Source organism: Argiope bruennichi, chromosome 10 (assembly GCF_947563725.1).
Source record: "Argiope bruennichi chromosome 10, qqArgBrue1.1, whole genome shotgun sequence".
NCBI lineage: Eukaryota > Metazoa > Arthropoda > Arachnida > Araneae > Araneidae > Argiope > Argiope bruennichi.
In genome coordinates, this window is record NC_079160.1 from 78,909,715 (window position 1) to 78,927,154 (window position 17,440).

The following is a 17,440-nucleotide window of genomic DNA, read 5'->3' on the forward strand; positions in this document are numbered from 1 at the left end:
TATAAAAAAAATTGCTCAAGCATTTTTAATGAATTACCATTTAATGCCTTTTTTTGTCCTTGGGGCATTGATCGAGGGGGGGGAGTAAACTTGAGGGATCTGTCTCCCATCTACCACTTATAGATAGGGGTAGGAAAATCTTGGTAAGTGTCACTCAACCCCTCAAACTAAGTAAAAGGAACGAATCTCAGATTTAAGGGCCGCCGACGCTCCTGGTATGTCACTTCTGGGCGTACACAACTCATGTAATGCAGGGGGCGCAGATACTATCTGTACTGGGTGGTCCAGTATCTGACGCAACGCAGAACTTAAAGGATTTTAACTTCGTTCGGGAATTCCTAAACATATACTATTTCGTTACTCTTTTTCGTAAGGGGGCAGAGAGTTCTAGAGCAGCCAGACACGTACCCCTACAACACTTAAAAAGGAGATAGCGGAAAGAAGTGGTTAGAGTTACACTCGCCTTATGAGAGACACAGATAAGGTTGAAATTAGAGGTCTTGTTTTTAAAGAGGTGGAAAGAAAAGCGAAAGAATGCACATTGGCGTCAAGATAGGCATTGGTTGAGCATTTGTGGACAATTTTGTTGATTATGGTGTTGTTGTTGTTGTTTTCTGGTAGCATTCATTTAAAGGCAATAAAGAATTTCACTGGTTTACCCCAAAATGTCCTAATTAGAAGAGAATATAAATTGATTTTGAACCATGTTCCGTCGGACGATCCATTACTGGTATTCATTATTCGTACATATTTTACTTTCTGTCACGTGACACTGTTTTTATTGATTAATCCAATGTACTTTGAAAATCAATATGATAACAGATTTTAGTAAATGAAAAGGTTGGAATCTTTTTAATACTAATTAGCGAATTTAGTATTAACCAACAGCTGATGTTGAACGAACAAAACAATAGCATTAATTTAGGAATACCAACCAACTTTAAAGCGCAGCATCAAATAAAATTACCATCTTAAACTATACTTGTACGATAAACATAGGCCATTCTGATTGGATAGCTGTGCACGCAAAGTGGTGAAATTAATTGGAGAAATTAGTCCAGTTGTTGAGAATGGAAACTTATTCAGATTTTAGTGTATGATATCTCTCGAAATTGGAAGTATAGTGGGGCAAGCGACTAATGATGACTATCTTATCATCAGCAGCTTTCAAATGAAATAAAAATGGAAAAATCTATATGGTGACCGGACTTGAGAAACTCCCTTCTTATTTTTCTAACTAGAGAAGGTACAGAGAAATTGTGTGTACATTGTATTTCGGAAATGAAGGGAGAGCAGGCGACTACTGGTGACATATCTAGAAGTCATGAATTTTCACATAAAACAAAGAATGGCAAAATAGGACCAATGATTGGGGTTGGGGAAAGGGTATTTTAGTTTTTCTAGTTATTTTATATGTATAAGACAATCAATAACCCAAAATTATAACATGACAGAAAATAACAGCAATTTTGAATTTCAAAATCAATTATTTTATTAATATATAGATATTTATTTGCTAGATGACCCAATATTCTCATAAGTTTCAAATATCGGATTCCTCACTAAACTGTAAAACATTCATCACTACTCGCGAAATATCAGGAAATAATAATAATAATTTAGATCATAAAGCGAATGTGATATTTTTTTATGTTGCATGTCAGTTCAAAAATTGATTTTAAACAATTATTTTAAAGATATTTCACAAATGGAGTAATTTTATTGCGATTGGTTCATACTAAGCAAATTTAAGTATAAATGGAAGTGAGAGAGTTAACAATTTTAGTAATTATTAATTACATAAAATTTTGGTGTTATTTTTAAAAAATTCAATTTATAATATAAGTTAATAAAAATAATACATGATTTTATTTTAGATTACAGTTATTCATAAAGTAAGTGAAAAAAAAAGGCATTGTTAACATTTCAATTCTAATCTATAGAAATATAAGTATTGTAATCTGTATTTGCTTTTACTGTTTCTTTTTTTTTTTTTCTTTCTAACTTTTTTTTCCTCTCCTTTGCCATCCAACAATGATCATATGAGGGTGACCATATTTTTGACATAGTAAAACATGAAAAAGATAATTATTAAAAAAAAATTAACCTTAAAAATACATAATGTTTTTAATATGAGCTATAAATTAATGAATAAAAAAATTAGATTATTAATTTAACTCAAATTCGAGCCAGTTTTTCAATATACATCTATATAAAATATAAACAGTCAATGTGGGATCCCTGATAACTCATATGAAATATTGTTTCTCATATGAAATTGGTTTTAATTTATAACAATTTCTGCCGAGATCCAAATTTCCCAAGTTTAAAAACTAAAACCTTTGTGGAGACTTTTATCATTATTTAACACTATACTAACTTTCATCTCTATCTTGTAGTTTTTCTTTAAAGAAAAGAATCCACATTTTTTTTTTCTCCTTAATTTTACATGTGACTGACACATCATCGTGAATTCTGTTTTTTGTAGAATAACAATCTGGAAGCGAGCATAAACTGGCAACAAGACACAGAGCTAAATGAAGGCAAAAGTTGAAAAAAAAAAAAAAAAACTTTTTCTCCAACTTTCTCAGTAAATTACAGACGTATCTTCGCCAAAATTGATAGGACAGAGGTTTCCAGTGTTTTCTTACACAAAGAGTATATGCGTACATAGTGTAGAATCCGTGTTTAGTAATAACAAGTAAGAAAGATGTCTTTCGCTTCAAATGCTTTTTTTTTTTTTTTTTTTTTTTTTTACTTTTATGGCACAGGAGGAGAATGAACGAAACATACATCTCACAAACAAAATCGAGCGAAAAGAGAGGGGAGGGAAGAAAACAGGGGGAACCCCCCACCGGGGTGTTACAGGTCGCCAGATGTTAGTCAAAAGTTGTTTTTTTCTCCATCCTTATAGTTTACGTTTCAGAAACTTGGAGTTTACATTATCCTTGCCAGGCAGACGCTAGATTTGCCACTGTTAGTGATTTCACAGACTATGGAGTTATTGACTTCAAGAGGTTTGTTTTTGAAAAAAAATGGTAAAGCTATAAAAATTGTTGAAAGATGTGCATAAATTCACAAACCAAACATTCTCGCCACTAATGTGGAGGAAAATGAAAAAAGAAAATGGTGATACAGTTCGGGGATGCCACTAATAAAAATGAAGCTATTTAAGAAATTGGGAATAACTAAAAAGATGTTTAGAGTAAATTCAGCGGAATACCAGACGCTCTTTAAAAGCAATATAAAAAAAAAATGAGTCATAAGTTTTAAATATTTGGAATCACAGATATCTGAAAGTAATCCTATTTTCTGAACTTGCACATAACCCAGCCAGCAGGCGTAGGAGGAGATTAAAAATAAAAGTCAAAACTCACAAAATAATTTTTTTAAAAATAAATCAGAAGAAACGAAATAGTATTTTACTGTAAATATCAATTATTTAAAAAAAAAAAAACAGTTAGAGATTGAAAACATAAGTAATATATTTTGTCATTGCTTTTACAACTTTTCCATTGGTTCTGAATCACACACATTTATCGTTAAAGATAATCTTATTCTTTACATTGTAAAAAGTAAGAAAAAAATAATCTTAGGAAGTTTACTTTTTTTTTTTTTTTTTTGAAAATCTAGCTTATTGTTTATTTGGTATGAAATTAGTATAAATAAGTGTAAGATGGAATGTTTAGGACAAAGAACTTTCCTAGGAAAAGTATCTTTTCGATTTCTATGTAACAAGGAAAATTGCACAAGAAAATAACTTTAAAAAATTAAATCTACCTTATCATTTATTTGTAATGAATTTTTTTTATAAATAAATGAAAGACAAAAGATCTAGGACAAGGTTTAAAAGAGTATAAAATAAGAACTTTCCAGGTTTAACTAGAACAACTAGTCCTTTTCATCCTCATGGATCAAAGAAAATGAACATTAACGTAAAACATTTATGAAAAAAAAACGTATTAATTATAACAATTTTAATTAGAAAAACTTTATTAAAAATAATGAAAATCCATTGGAAAATAATGTTGAAATTATAAACTTCAGCACTGAATATTTCTTATTTTTCAAAAATGCCAACGATAAGTTTCAATTGCATCGATAACATCAAATAATTTATTACGTCCATTCCATGGATTTGCTTCTTTGAGTAATATAATCGACATATCACTCAACGAACAGAGTAAATTCAATCGACGTCACAGTTACAGTTATATAAAAAAGGTAACTGCGAGTTATCTAACAAATTATTCTCTTATCTAACAAATCTAACAGATTATTTTCACAGCTGCACTGTGAAAGCGTATTCTTTGTCTTCTTAAAGAAGTCCAATAGATTCCAAAATATACTTTCACGGTACTTTCGGCGTGTAATACATTAACGTGAATAACATCGTTGGGCAGAGGACAGACATCACACGGAATGACTAAATTTTCTCAAGAAGACACCAAGTATTAAGTTGTAATAATGTCTTGTTTGTAAAACTACAAAATGGCTATTTATGGTCGATCTCATCAATTTAGAACTATGATCGTGTGAAAAGGTAAATACGTCAGCCGTTACATTTTCTCCAAATTTCTCCAACTAAACAGCGAAAAGATGCTTAAATCCGAAGAAAATTTAAATTAAGCGAGGCCCACGAACCTCCGGACATTCTGGCAGTACCGAGGGATCTACTATCTAATATCCTTCGGAATTGAAGCCTTTCGAAATCACGGTTCTTCTTATAATATGATGAAACAGATATCAAAGCTGTTCCAGGGCTATTTAGGCTATGATTTTCTGAAGAATTTTATTGCAGGAAAAAAAAAGGAAATGAATTTCGATTGTTCAATAATTTGAAATAGTTTCGACTATTCGACTATTTCAGAATTATTGCTTGGTCCGATTTATTTATAATTTGGAGATTCATTTTTCCCTTCTTGCATCATAAGGCTTTGTTATTTGTTTCTTGTGTGTTTCTTTTTGATATATATATATATATATATATATATATATATATATATATATATATATATATATATATATATTTGTTATACAGTCGAAATTCTTAGGGTTCAGCTTAGGTATAGACAATTTTGTAATGTTACAATCATATAAAAAACGCAACTGCATGCACTAACACAGATACAGATGCATAACACTCAAAGTCTAAATTATCACTGTATTATCCTGTATATTACTCATTACGTTCTTATAAGGTGAACAATGGTTTAGAAAATTGAGCTAACACAGCACGCTAAACTTGTTAACATGCGATTTTGAATTTATTCCATTTGTACGAGTTATCAATAGATAAAAAAAAATATGCAGCAGTGATCTTCCAAAAACTTTCTCGCATGTACTCTAATAGAGATGTTATCAAAGGGAACGTCGTGCATGGCATTGACGTACAATAGTTACGAAGTATTAAACTTTGGCGTGAATTAAACTTTTTTTAATGTATCGTGCGATTCTTGGCGAGTTTTAAGTGAATAATTCCTGATAAACGATTAATAATACCCGAAAATCGAATTTGCATTTTAGACGCTTTTTACCCAACCAATCGAAAAAAGTAATCGACACAAAATTACACTTATGGCAAATTTCATCCGTCTAGCTCAAAGCCTTCTGGAGTTATTTTTGTTACAGACAGCTAGACGGACATTTTCCAAACATGAGTTTTTTGAACTCAGAAAGGTCTAAAATGTGGAGTTTCGCTAAAATTTCGAATTCGAATTTTTTGACGGTTCCTCTATATAATGTACTTCCTCTATATAACGTATACGAAAAAGCAAAATGGCATTATAGAAAATTTCAGCATAAGAAGAATAATTAAATTAGGCGTAGGAAAATAATTTAATTACAAAAGACTAAACCATTAAAGAACTTATATTATCAGACATCGGAGTTTATTTACTTCTAATATTTTCTTAAGCAAACCGAGCAGTTTTGATTTACAGAAAACTCAAGATTACCGAAGAAAAGATAAATGTACAAAAATATATTATTTAAATGCATGAAACTGAGAAAAAAAATTTTATAAAAAGAAAAGTGGCAATCGAGGATAAAACTGCGAAATACAAGTATAAAAAACAGGTACAAAGAAAAGCTGTTAAATGATTTTTAAAAATTTAAACACATCGCATAAAGCGTGGCTTAGCTGAACGTGCTCCCTCATTGAAGCGAAAGTCAATAAGGATAAACACTGCAAACGATTTATTAGTCTCTTATTTCAGAGTCCCTCGAATGACACAGCTATAATGCACGCAATAGTATCATCAGCTGACATTTATGTAAACATCTAAACCCAGAATATTAGCTTTTTTATTAACTACTTTTTGTCTCCTTTTTGTCTCGTTACTTCTAGTTTCCAATATAATAATAATTCTGTTCAGTTATAACAAATGTTCTGATTACAGAATTTTGCATAGACTTTCACAAAATAACACCATTAATAACACGTGATTCAAAAGAAAGGTAATGTATTAAGCATCTAATCCTTTTCGATGGATGTCTGCAAAAATTCTACAGTAAATATCCAAAATTATTCTTTTTTACGATGATTGTTATTGTTCTTTCAGTTCGTGATTTTCTTATATTTTAGTAACATCTTTGGAAATTATTATTTAAATAAAACTACTTTTAAGCCTATTAAAATATAGCAACTCATCTCTAATTTTAGCAAATGAATTCAATACTTTTATAAGACGAGATGATAGCGAGCAGATAATAAATAAAAGTGAATACAATAATTTCATTGAACGTGAATGGCAACAGGCATAGTAAAAAAAAAAAAAAAAAATTCAACTATGAATCATTATTTTAATTTTATAGAACTGCGAAACAAATTCTATAATTTTATTAAAGAAATCTTTATGCATGTATTATACATCCAAATATCTTTTAACCATCTTCTGAAAACTCTAAAAATGTTATTTCCAAAATCAGAGAGATCCAAAACTTTGATATAAAATTTGCTTTAAATATAATTTATTTTTTGAGAAAGTAAACAAAAACCATTCGATTAAAAAATGCAAATTCTAATTAACTGTTGATTAGCATTGTAAACTTTCAAAAATCTTGATACTTTTTGCTTATTAATTTATATTTAAATTCCATGTGATAAAATTCCTGAACAATTTGAAAATAAAATCTAAGTTAAAAAAAAACATTCTAAAAACATTTTGAATCACAATTAGAATAATGGCATATTCAAACTTGACTTGTGCAAAATTTTATATCTAAAGTGGTGTTAAATTCAAAGCAAACCATAATGTCTGTTTATAATTAAGTAAATTCATGCTGACCTGACATATGAATATTGGGCAGAGTAAGAAAATGACATATTTTGCATGAGTCATGTGATTTATCAGTCATGTGAATATGACGTCAAGCAAACTGGCTCTTCTCTTTTGAAACGAAGTCATTTCGATTCCTTCTTTTTAAAATCGAAATTTATTATTTTTTAAAATTATATTTTTACTATTATTATTTTCTCTTCTTTATAACTTATTATTTCCTTTTTCTGTAGAAAATTGCCTCGATTTTTTTTCGACGTAATATTAAATACAATCAGATTGTTTAGTTTTAATTCATACAAATCAGCAAATATAAGATCTTTAAACTAACACTTACCTATGTAGAAATCACTGTCTTAAACAAAATGATGATTGAACAATCAGAATCCAAGTCCTGAAAGAAATGAGAAATAATATATAGCAAGACGTATAATAATTTCATTTAAAAGCAATAACTTTAGAATAAATCGTTCTTAATAATTATTCCAACTACAATTTATTACTCAAATTTTAAAAATTATTTTGTGAAGTCGCCTCTTAAAAGTTATTTAAAGTTCTTGAATTCCATATTAAAGCTTACAAAATTATCTAAATATTATTGCCAGAATTTTTATTCGTTTAATAAAAAATGATTGGAATAATTATATTGTTTCACAGTGAACGACCACAGTTTATGATGCAATCAAATATTTATTAACTGATGGATTCAATACTTCTTTTTAATTATTGAATGGTTTACCCCATCCAAAAATATTATTTAATCACTTTTATATCGAAATGTCATGTTTTGACAACAATACAAAGCAAAACAAACGAAAATCTTATTAATTTAGCTGTATATGGAATTTTGTAACATTTTACAATCACATACTACCAATTTGAGAGTTGATGTAGTTAACCTATGCTAGTATTTTGCATTAATATTGTTTTAGAAAGAATTGACATACGTCCTTTTTATATAAAACTGGCGATGCACTACTACCATTGGCAGATTTTTTTTTAAAAAAAAGGAACTTTATTTTTTATCCAAAAACCAACTATTAACTCATCTATATATTATCATTAACTATTAATCACTTTCATAACCAATTTTAAAAAAATCTTCCTTTTGCCATGTTTTGACAAACGTTTAATTTAATCCAGTGGTTGATTTTCCTAGATACAATTTTACAATTCTGCAACATAACACATTTAAATATTTGTGCATTTTCATCACACATTCATACATCACACACATTCACAAATATGCCATTCAGAATAGATAATTCTATTCTATAATTTACAAGCAAAAAATATAATAATATGAAAAATACTCTATGTACTATGCCATTTAAAGTCAAATATCAATCCAATACTAAGCAATCAGTTTGATCCCATTTGATACATTAATAATATTTGTACATATTGGTTGTTATGGAAACTATATAAAAGATTTCCAGAACCTAAATAAATAAAGTAGTTTAACAGTATCTTGCCATCATAACTGCTATAAAAAATTAAAAGAGAATTTTTAATTTTGTTTCTTGAACATTAAAAAAAAACACAGATACGTTTGGAAATTCGATATTCCATTATTACTATGACGTATCAAAAAAAAGCTGTCGAAACAAAATTTTTCTTTTATAGATTCATTTTTTTTCCATCTGCTCTAGAATGCAAGATTTTTCTGTTGAGAATTAAACTGAAACGTCCATAGATATTTTCCTTTCGAATTTCTTCCAAATTCGCTTTCATAAATTTATTTTTTAAATACAAAGCCGACGAACAATTTATTCTGTTATAGACTTGAAGTTTGTAAGCAAAATTACTTTTTATGCATAAAAAGTATTCTTCTGTCCATCCATCCATTCCATCTGTTAGTTGCAAAAAGAATAAAAATGAAAGGTTTTAAAAAAATTATGAAATTATTTATTTTATAAGAAAAATAACATTTCCCAGCGAAAATAAATATAGCAATAATTAAAATTAGAAATGTAAATAATCCAAAAACATTTACTACGTTTTAACTAGTAGGGAACTGAATTTAATGAAATGGAGATTTAGAAGGCAAAAAAATGAAAAATTAACATTTCATTTTTTTATATTTTAAGAAATAAAAGTTAAATTTGTTGATGATTAAAATATTTTCTCTCTGAAAATTTTCATTCGATAGCAAAACTCATCATGATCATTCTTTTGCCTTCGATGGAAATTCATCAAGTTCAGTGACAAAGAAAATCATTTATGTCATGTCAAAGTCAAATCTATGTATTTAGTTGATTCTTCATAGAATAAGAAACGTAAAAGCACTTGTTTTTCATTAAAATATAGCTTCACTGATTTTGCTTGTAGATTATGTCATTTTATCTCTCAAAAAACCCCGCATGCTTAACCAGTTTGACCTCTTCGGGAAATGAGTATCTAAATTTTGTCGCAAATTTTAGCGATGACGACAATACTTGTCAAACACAGAGTATATGTAATATAAAATTATGTTGTAATCAAATGACTTTTTATTTTTTTTATTTAGATAATGGCATTCATTTATTTACTTAAACTAACATAACATTTATTTACCTAAACTAACATATTTTTTTTTGAATATGTAAGGAAAGGAACATAAAAAATTAATTGATTATTTTAATTTGCTGTTAGAGAATGATATTGTACAAAGTATGATACAACGCGTAATAATCTTTTACTTGTTCCTTTGATTTCGACTTGCCCTTAAAATATTTTAAACATCTTGAAATTTACGAATATGTTTGAGTTTTTACTGAAATTGTAATTCAAACTGCAAATTGTCACTGCTTATTACTCTTGACGAATAAACTCGTCATAACGCAAAATGTTGTACTTTTCCCATGACGAGTATAAAGTTTTTTTCTTTATACCATCAGCAACAAGATTCTCCCGATAAAGTTATTTTTTAAAAGAATGAATACTATTTGTTTTAGGCAATCTAATCACGTTAATATCAGCTGCAATGGAATTAAAAACTAACCATGAGCTGGAATTGTCCCTTACCTAGCTTATTTATTTATAATAAAACTCGGCAAAAAATATTTTCCAAGAAGAAGAATAAAAGTTTAACGTGAACAAAAGAATATATAAACAAAATACTGTTTGTATTGCTAATCCGAAAAAAAAACACCTTTTGAAACACCTCAAAATTTATGCATTTTTAACGTAAAATATAAAATAATAACATTAAAAATAGACAAAACAAAATACAGCTGTTTTATCGTATCAATAAAAAATAAACGATAATTTCTAGATTGAAAGTTTCCAAAATGAACAGATGTAAAATAAAAATAAAAATAAACACACACAACTTATGAGAATAAGGTGAATCACATTTAACTAATCATTCTGCAAAAAAGAACCTAAGCATTGATGTCCACCACCAAAGCAAAAGCTTTTATCATTTAACTGCAGACCAAATAAAGCAAATTAAAAACTGGTTTAAACAAGTCGAAAAAATATTATTGCTGTAGGGTGGGCGGAAAAAGTACAAACGATCTTTACCGAACAATTCGAATCTTCCATCGCATTAACAAATTATTATCGTTTTTCTAGAATAACATGACGTCACTTACACGCAAACGAGAAAATTTCTTTCTTTTTTCTACATAAATAGCATTCAGCACAGATGCTTAAGTGCAGATTTCGCAAGAATAAGTGATGAAATTTGTCAAATGATATATCAGTTTTAATCGCTCTTTGTTCTAAAAAAATACTGGAATACCTCACGATTTATAAAAAGACTTAATTATAATAATAGATAGTAGAATAATTAGCAAATAAAATTTAAATATTAAACGAAACGTGACTGAAGAACTGATATGAAAACTCTGCATTTGAAAACACAGATATTGAACATTGCTTGGTTTATCATAAAAAAAATCTTTTGAATTTGAATTTTGGTATTCCATGAAATTATGGTTATAAAATCTTATTTTGTATTTAATGAATATACTATTTGACATGTATTGATTTCGTATGGTACGAATTATAAAGCTATACAAATCTAGGCTTTGCACTTCATGTGTTATTCAGTTTTACAAATCATGCTTAAAAGTAATGATTTTTAAAAATTTTTATTTTACTGTTTATTTACTTACAATTATTTATATTGAAAGGCTTTAATTACTAAGCAAATTAAGACATATATTTTTCAAATATTCGTCAAAAAAAAAAAAGAGCTTCATTTTAAAAATAATTAGCAACATCCTAATAAAGAAGTCATATATTTTGGATAAATTAATAAAATTTATAATTGTTTGATGTCAATTACCAAAAAAAAGCTCTACAAACGATTTTTAAAAATATAAATAAAAGCTTTGGAAGTGTTTATTAGAATGAGGTATTCTTTCAAATCATAGATTCTTTTTTTAAAAAAAAAGAATAGATTTGACTGCTTTTAAGGAAAAGGTGTTGCTAAAAAAAAAACTAATTGTTTCTTTCGCACCATAAAAATTCTGACTAAAACAGCTGTTTTTTTTTAAAAATGATTTAATTCTTAGAAAACAATATGTAATAATTTATAAATCAAATATTTCATTTTAGCTGTAGATTTTTTAATAATTTTTTTAAATGTTTTAAATTAGATTTTCCAAAAGATCTTAAAATATAGCCAGAAAAATTTGTTTTTTCCCCATCAAAAAAAATTCTGAATGGAAATAGTTTTTAATAATGATTTAATTATTAGAAAATGATAAATAATAATTTATACATTAAACATTTCACCTTCAGTTGCAGAATTGTTTTATTATTTTTTTACTCTTCAAAATAAATTTCCTAGCAGATCCTAAAATACAACCAGAAATAAAAAATAAATTTTAAAAAATGTCCTGTTAAAAATCAGAAAACAATGCGAAGCCGTATTAGAATATGATACGCTTTGAATTATTAAAGGAATGTTCGTTATGGAAAAATACAATACACAATATATATATACAAAGAAACACAACCTTTTTTTATTCTTCATACTAAGCCTCGATGTTTTTAATGATTGTTTTAACAGCATTAAGGCAACTAAAAATGATTTATAGGAGTCGTTTAACAGGTTTGTTCAGCAGGGATTTCAATTTCCTAGGAAAACAGGAAATAGTAACATTCTCTGATTATCAAATTAAGTACATGTACTAAGAATAATAACGTGCATTTTCTTATCTTCCAGATTGTTAAAAAAAATTGGCTTGTGTTCTTCCTTTTTATTCGATAGTTTCGCAACAGGCTCGAACAACTAAAATTTTCTTATTCATATCATGACAGTCGTTTCTTGTTCTAATCACTTTGTATACAAATTATTATTTTTAAATGTGATTTTGAGATCTTGTACCCTAATCATTTTGAATTAGGTTGACTCGTCATTTTGAATTTCGTTGATTCATAAGTTCGATTGGATAGATACAAATTTTAAATATTTTTTAAAGGAATTTTTTAATCATTAGCGCCATACCTGAAGATTTTGTGATCGAATAGACAGAACATTTAAAAATTCTAATGGCAATCAGTTAACATTGTATCATAGCCACATGATATACGTAACTACATACGCCATCTGATTGCATGCAGTCTTAGATTGAGTTATGTTTAAAATAAATTCTTATTCATCATGATGATAATTTCAGTTCTTATTGCTGATTAATTAGAATATTTAAGGATTCTAATTGGATCATTGAACATTATAATATTTCCATGTAATATACGTAATTGTATATATATGTAATCGTTTATGTTATGTTTTAAAGAATCTTTAAGTAGCAGATTCAAGAATTCAAAAATTTTTTAATGATTTCTTAATCATCAGAATGCAGATTTGAGTTTTTATAATTGAATAATTAGAATATTTAAGAAGAATTTTAATTCTGTTAACTTACTTTAAAACACATACATATGGTTGAACATTACATTTAAATATACATTGTCTTTCACTGAGTTGTATTTTAATAAATCGCTAATCAGAAGGATACAGAGTTGATAAGTTTTTTAGTGAATTAACAAGATCATGAGTCGAGTTTTTATAGCTGAATAATTAGAATATTTAAAAAGAATTCTAAGTGAGTCAGTTAACGTGGCATCCCAGTTACAGAATATACATAAATACAAATATCATTTAGCCTTTAATTGCAAGAAGTTATATATTGTAAAGTCACATGTTTCGTCTTCAACTAAATTTTTCAAGATTAAATTCGAATTTTGCACTAACAGTTACATGATCGTGAATTAATTCCCTTATTTCAACTTCGTTATACAAATCAACTGACATTGAAATTCAAAATAAAGTGAATAAAATGTAAGAAGATTTGCTAAGCTATTGAGTTAACTGATTTCACTTGTTAACCAATATGTGAGATAGTTTTAATTAAAAAAAATTTTTAAGATATAATCTCTGCCTTTATAAAACTCCTATTTTAATCAAACTAAAAATTTCAATATTTAAATTGTATTTAAAGCTTAATAGTTCTTCGAAATAATATCTAAAACCAACAAAAAAATGTAGTAAAATTTAAAAAAATTATAAATAAAATACTTAAAGTTTGGAGCGATAAAACAGTATATTTTTATCGCCTGCAGAATAATTTTATTTCAGTCAGCAGTTTTAAAAGATATTGTCACATACTTTTTTATTTTACTCATTATTCGGAAAGGGGGATTTTTTTTGTTGAATTTTTTTTATTTATTTATTATTTATTTATTTTTATTTTTTTAAATTTATTTTAATTTATTATTATTTTTTGGATTGTAGGTAAAATGATAAGCTTGGGGAAAATACCGCGTTAATTACCATTACTATTCTACTCGTTTAAATTATCAAACTGTGTACATTTTCTGTTCAATGCTGAATTATCCCCCCCCCCATAGCTGATTTGCTAGATTAACATTCTATTTGAAGCTATACGACGATTTTTAAGACGAACAAGATTATGAATATGGTTAAAAAATACCCTTCGTCTCTTCAAACTGCCATACAACATTCCATAACGAAAAAACATTTAATCCCAGCCTCGCTTACTGATTATTAGTATAGGCGGTTCTTTAAAGCAACTCCTTGACTTGAATTAAATAGATTTTTGATTTTCTGGATTTCTTTTTTTAAGTTGGAGTGTTATTTTTTAACATTAAATTATCGTTTTATTCGAGCATATAGCAATTTAAAGAATAGCCATATCATAGATTATTATTAGTATTTCATGTTGATCATTTTTAGCCGACTGGAATAGCTAGTGAAAAATATTTATTAAACCGAAGAAACATTTTTAAACAGCATAATGAGAGTTTGTGTAATTTAGTAATAATAATGGTATATCCTACTATTGTGATATAGTCATATCATTGAATCTCCGACCCATCCGAAGACACAAGGATAAATAATAAATAATGCCGAATGGCCGGACCGCCGCAACAGCAGCAGAACTGTGATTGAGTCCCAAGGATCATCAACGGCCACGGTACAACCCTTCCCTAAGGTAGTACGTCCCGTCATCGATGGAAAGAGCCATAGCCCCATCTTTTCGTGTACCCACCAGGGTGGCGAGAGCCAACTACCATACAGGAAGCATCTCATCCTGATTTCGAGGTGCCCTCCTGGGGCAGTAAACGTATTATAGAGAAAATATAGTAATCGCCAAAAATACATCATTATATATTAGTAGTTTAACAGCTAGGAAATATTCTGGTCGAATATCTAACCGGCAAATATGGCTAGTATCAAATCGTGACTGAATTAAATTTACTTTTAATTTACCAATAATAAATATAATTTCTCTTTTATATGTTAAGGTTACAAAGAATTTTATTTGTCAAAAATTAATCATGATTAGGCAACTTTAATGTAATCTTGTAATAAGAGTTAAAGTGGTTAAAGAATTCAAGACCTAATTTAGGTGACGCTCGAAAACTTTCGTTTTCATCCAATATTTCCTAACATCCATTAATTGTAAAATAATTTCTTTCACTCAAGACCAATATGAAATTAAATCATCACCCATAAGAAAATTTTAATCTTTCCCTTTCTATCTCCAATCGGCCAAATCAGCTCCGAGCACAAAATCACTGAACGAGCGACAGCTTCAAAGAGACCATAAACCCCGTCTAGTTTCCTTACTCAAACAAGACTCGCTACCTGTTCGCTGCACACCTACGCTCTTCATCTCCAGAAAGGAAAACGATAAATCAGTGCTCGCGGTGACATTCGAACAACCCTTCGTCCAACCTCCCCCCCCCCCCCCTCCGACTTGTTCTAGCGCGATATTATTTTAATCTATAAATTCTAACAGCGGTTTTGGGACCACCGGTTCTCTTGCGCGAGATTTTAAAGGATTTGTTTAAGGCGCTACTTTCGCTCGACAAAGCTTTCAGACAACCCTTCTTTTAAAAGGAATCATTTGCGCTTAAGTGATGGAGACAGCAAACGATAAGATGGTTCGAGTTGAGTTTTAGCTCTAGCATGTAGAGTGTAGTTCGCTTATGTGTGAGCTGTATTTAGATGGCTTGGGGTTCGATTTTTAAATGCTAACTATGGATTGCGCTATTTTTTAAAGAACTTACCTACGTACTCTATCTTTTTATAAGTAAAAAATTATATTAATTTTAAGTTAATTAATTTTAGATGCCTATAATATAGATTTTAGAAAATCTGATTGTCAAAAACTAATAAGCATTTTTGCTTTGAAAAAAATCTGGTTTTAACATAATTAAGAATTAAATTAAACATGTGCATTTGGCTATGAACATGGTACGAAAATTCTCAACAACTCTTCTGAAATATGACGGCTGATGATTGATATGTTGTTTTAACAGTATAACTGAAAATTTCTATAGCATGTTGGACAGAGAAATTTGTTTATATGATTGCCTGAATGCATGTGAACACGCTGAATAGAATGGATAAACACGATGAATTAAATGAAACATGTGCATTTGTTTATGAACATGGTACGAAAATTTTCAGTGAAGTGCATGTGAACACGATGAATAGAATGGATAAACACGATGAATTAAATGAAACATGTGCATTTGTTTATGAACATGGTACGAAAATTTTCAGTGAAGTGCATGTGAACACGATGAATAGAATGGATAAACACGATGAATTAAATGAAACATGTGCATTTGTTTATGAACATGGTACGAAAATTCTCAGTGAAGTGCATGTGAACACGATGAATAGAATGGATAAACACGATGAATTAAATGAAACATGTGCGTTTGTTTATGAACATGGTACGAAAATTCTCAGTGAAGTGCAGGTGAACACGATGAATAGAATGGATAAACACGATGAATTAAATGAAACATGTGCATTTGTTTATGAACATGGTACGAAAATTCTCAGTGAAGTGCATGTGAACACGATGAATAGAATGGATAAACACGATGAATTAAATGAAACATGTGCGTTTGTCTATGAACATGGTACGAAATTCTCAAGGAAGTGCATATGAACACGATGAATTATATTAATGAAGTGAGAAATATAATTTTAAACATTAACAAGCATAATAGGAATTTGAAAGACGAATATAAATAGTCTTAAAAATATTGTGAACTACAATTCAAATAAATGTTCATTTCAGTATCTCGAGGCTACTACCTCGATAAGGGGTAAGAGTCGAAAGAATGAGCATGTATCCGGAATTCTTCGTCATTCTTTGACCTTAATTTCTGCTCCATTAGATACTTTTTCATTTATTTTTTTTTTCCCTCATGTATGTGAGTGTTGTATCGTTTTTGAATATACTATTTTGTTCTAGCTCAAATTTTCGTATTGATTGCTTATATGGTTAATTCAAGCGGGAAAAAACTTTCATGAACGGTGCGAAGAATATTTTATATTACTAATTTTCAAAATGTTATAAAAAATTCAATAACAAATGAAAATAAAGAGCTTTAACATTAAAAAAAAATATTATTTTGTAAAAAAAGTGAATTAGCAAATTTTAAGAACATAAATCTTCCGTTTATTCACCATCATTTAATGTTTAGGCATCTTATAGTAAATAAAAATTGCTCTTAAGTACTTTATTGCGAATTACAATCTTTTACAGACAATATTACGAGTTATCCTCAGTTTATAAGCCTCCTAATTTAATGCATAATCCGAAATCATAGCCAGTGTCCTGACATAGGGGCAGCGCGTCTTCTCTGCGTTCTACGCGTCCTGGGTTCGAGTC

General features: G+C 28.6%; 1 protein-coding gene across 1 annotated transcript in view; it reads right to left on the reverse strand.

Annotated features, from left to right (window-relative positions):
- LOC129988848 (zinc finger homeobox protein 3-like) overlaps positions 1-17,440 on the reverse strand; it is a 415,162-nt gene that overhangs the window by 306,192 nt on the left and 91,530 nt on the right. The window contains exon 2 of the mRNA XM_056097122.1: positions 7,618-7,674. The gene's annotated coding sequence lies outside the window, so the exon portion shown is untranslated. The remainder of the gene's footprint in view (positions 1-7,617; positions 7,675-17,440) is intronic.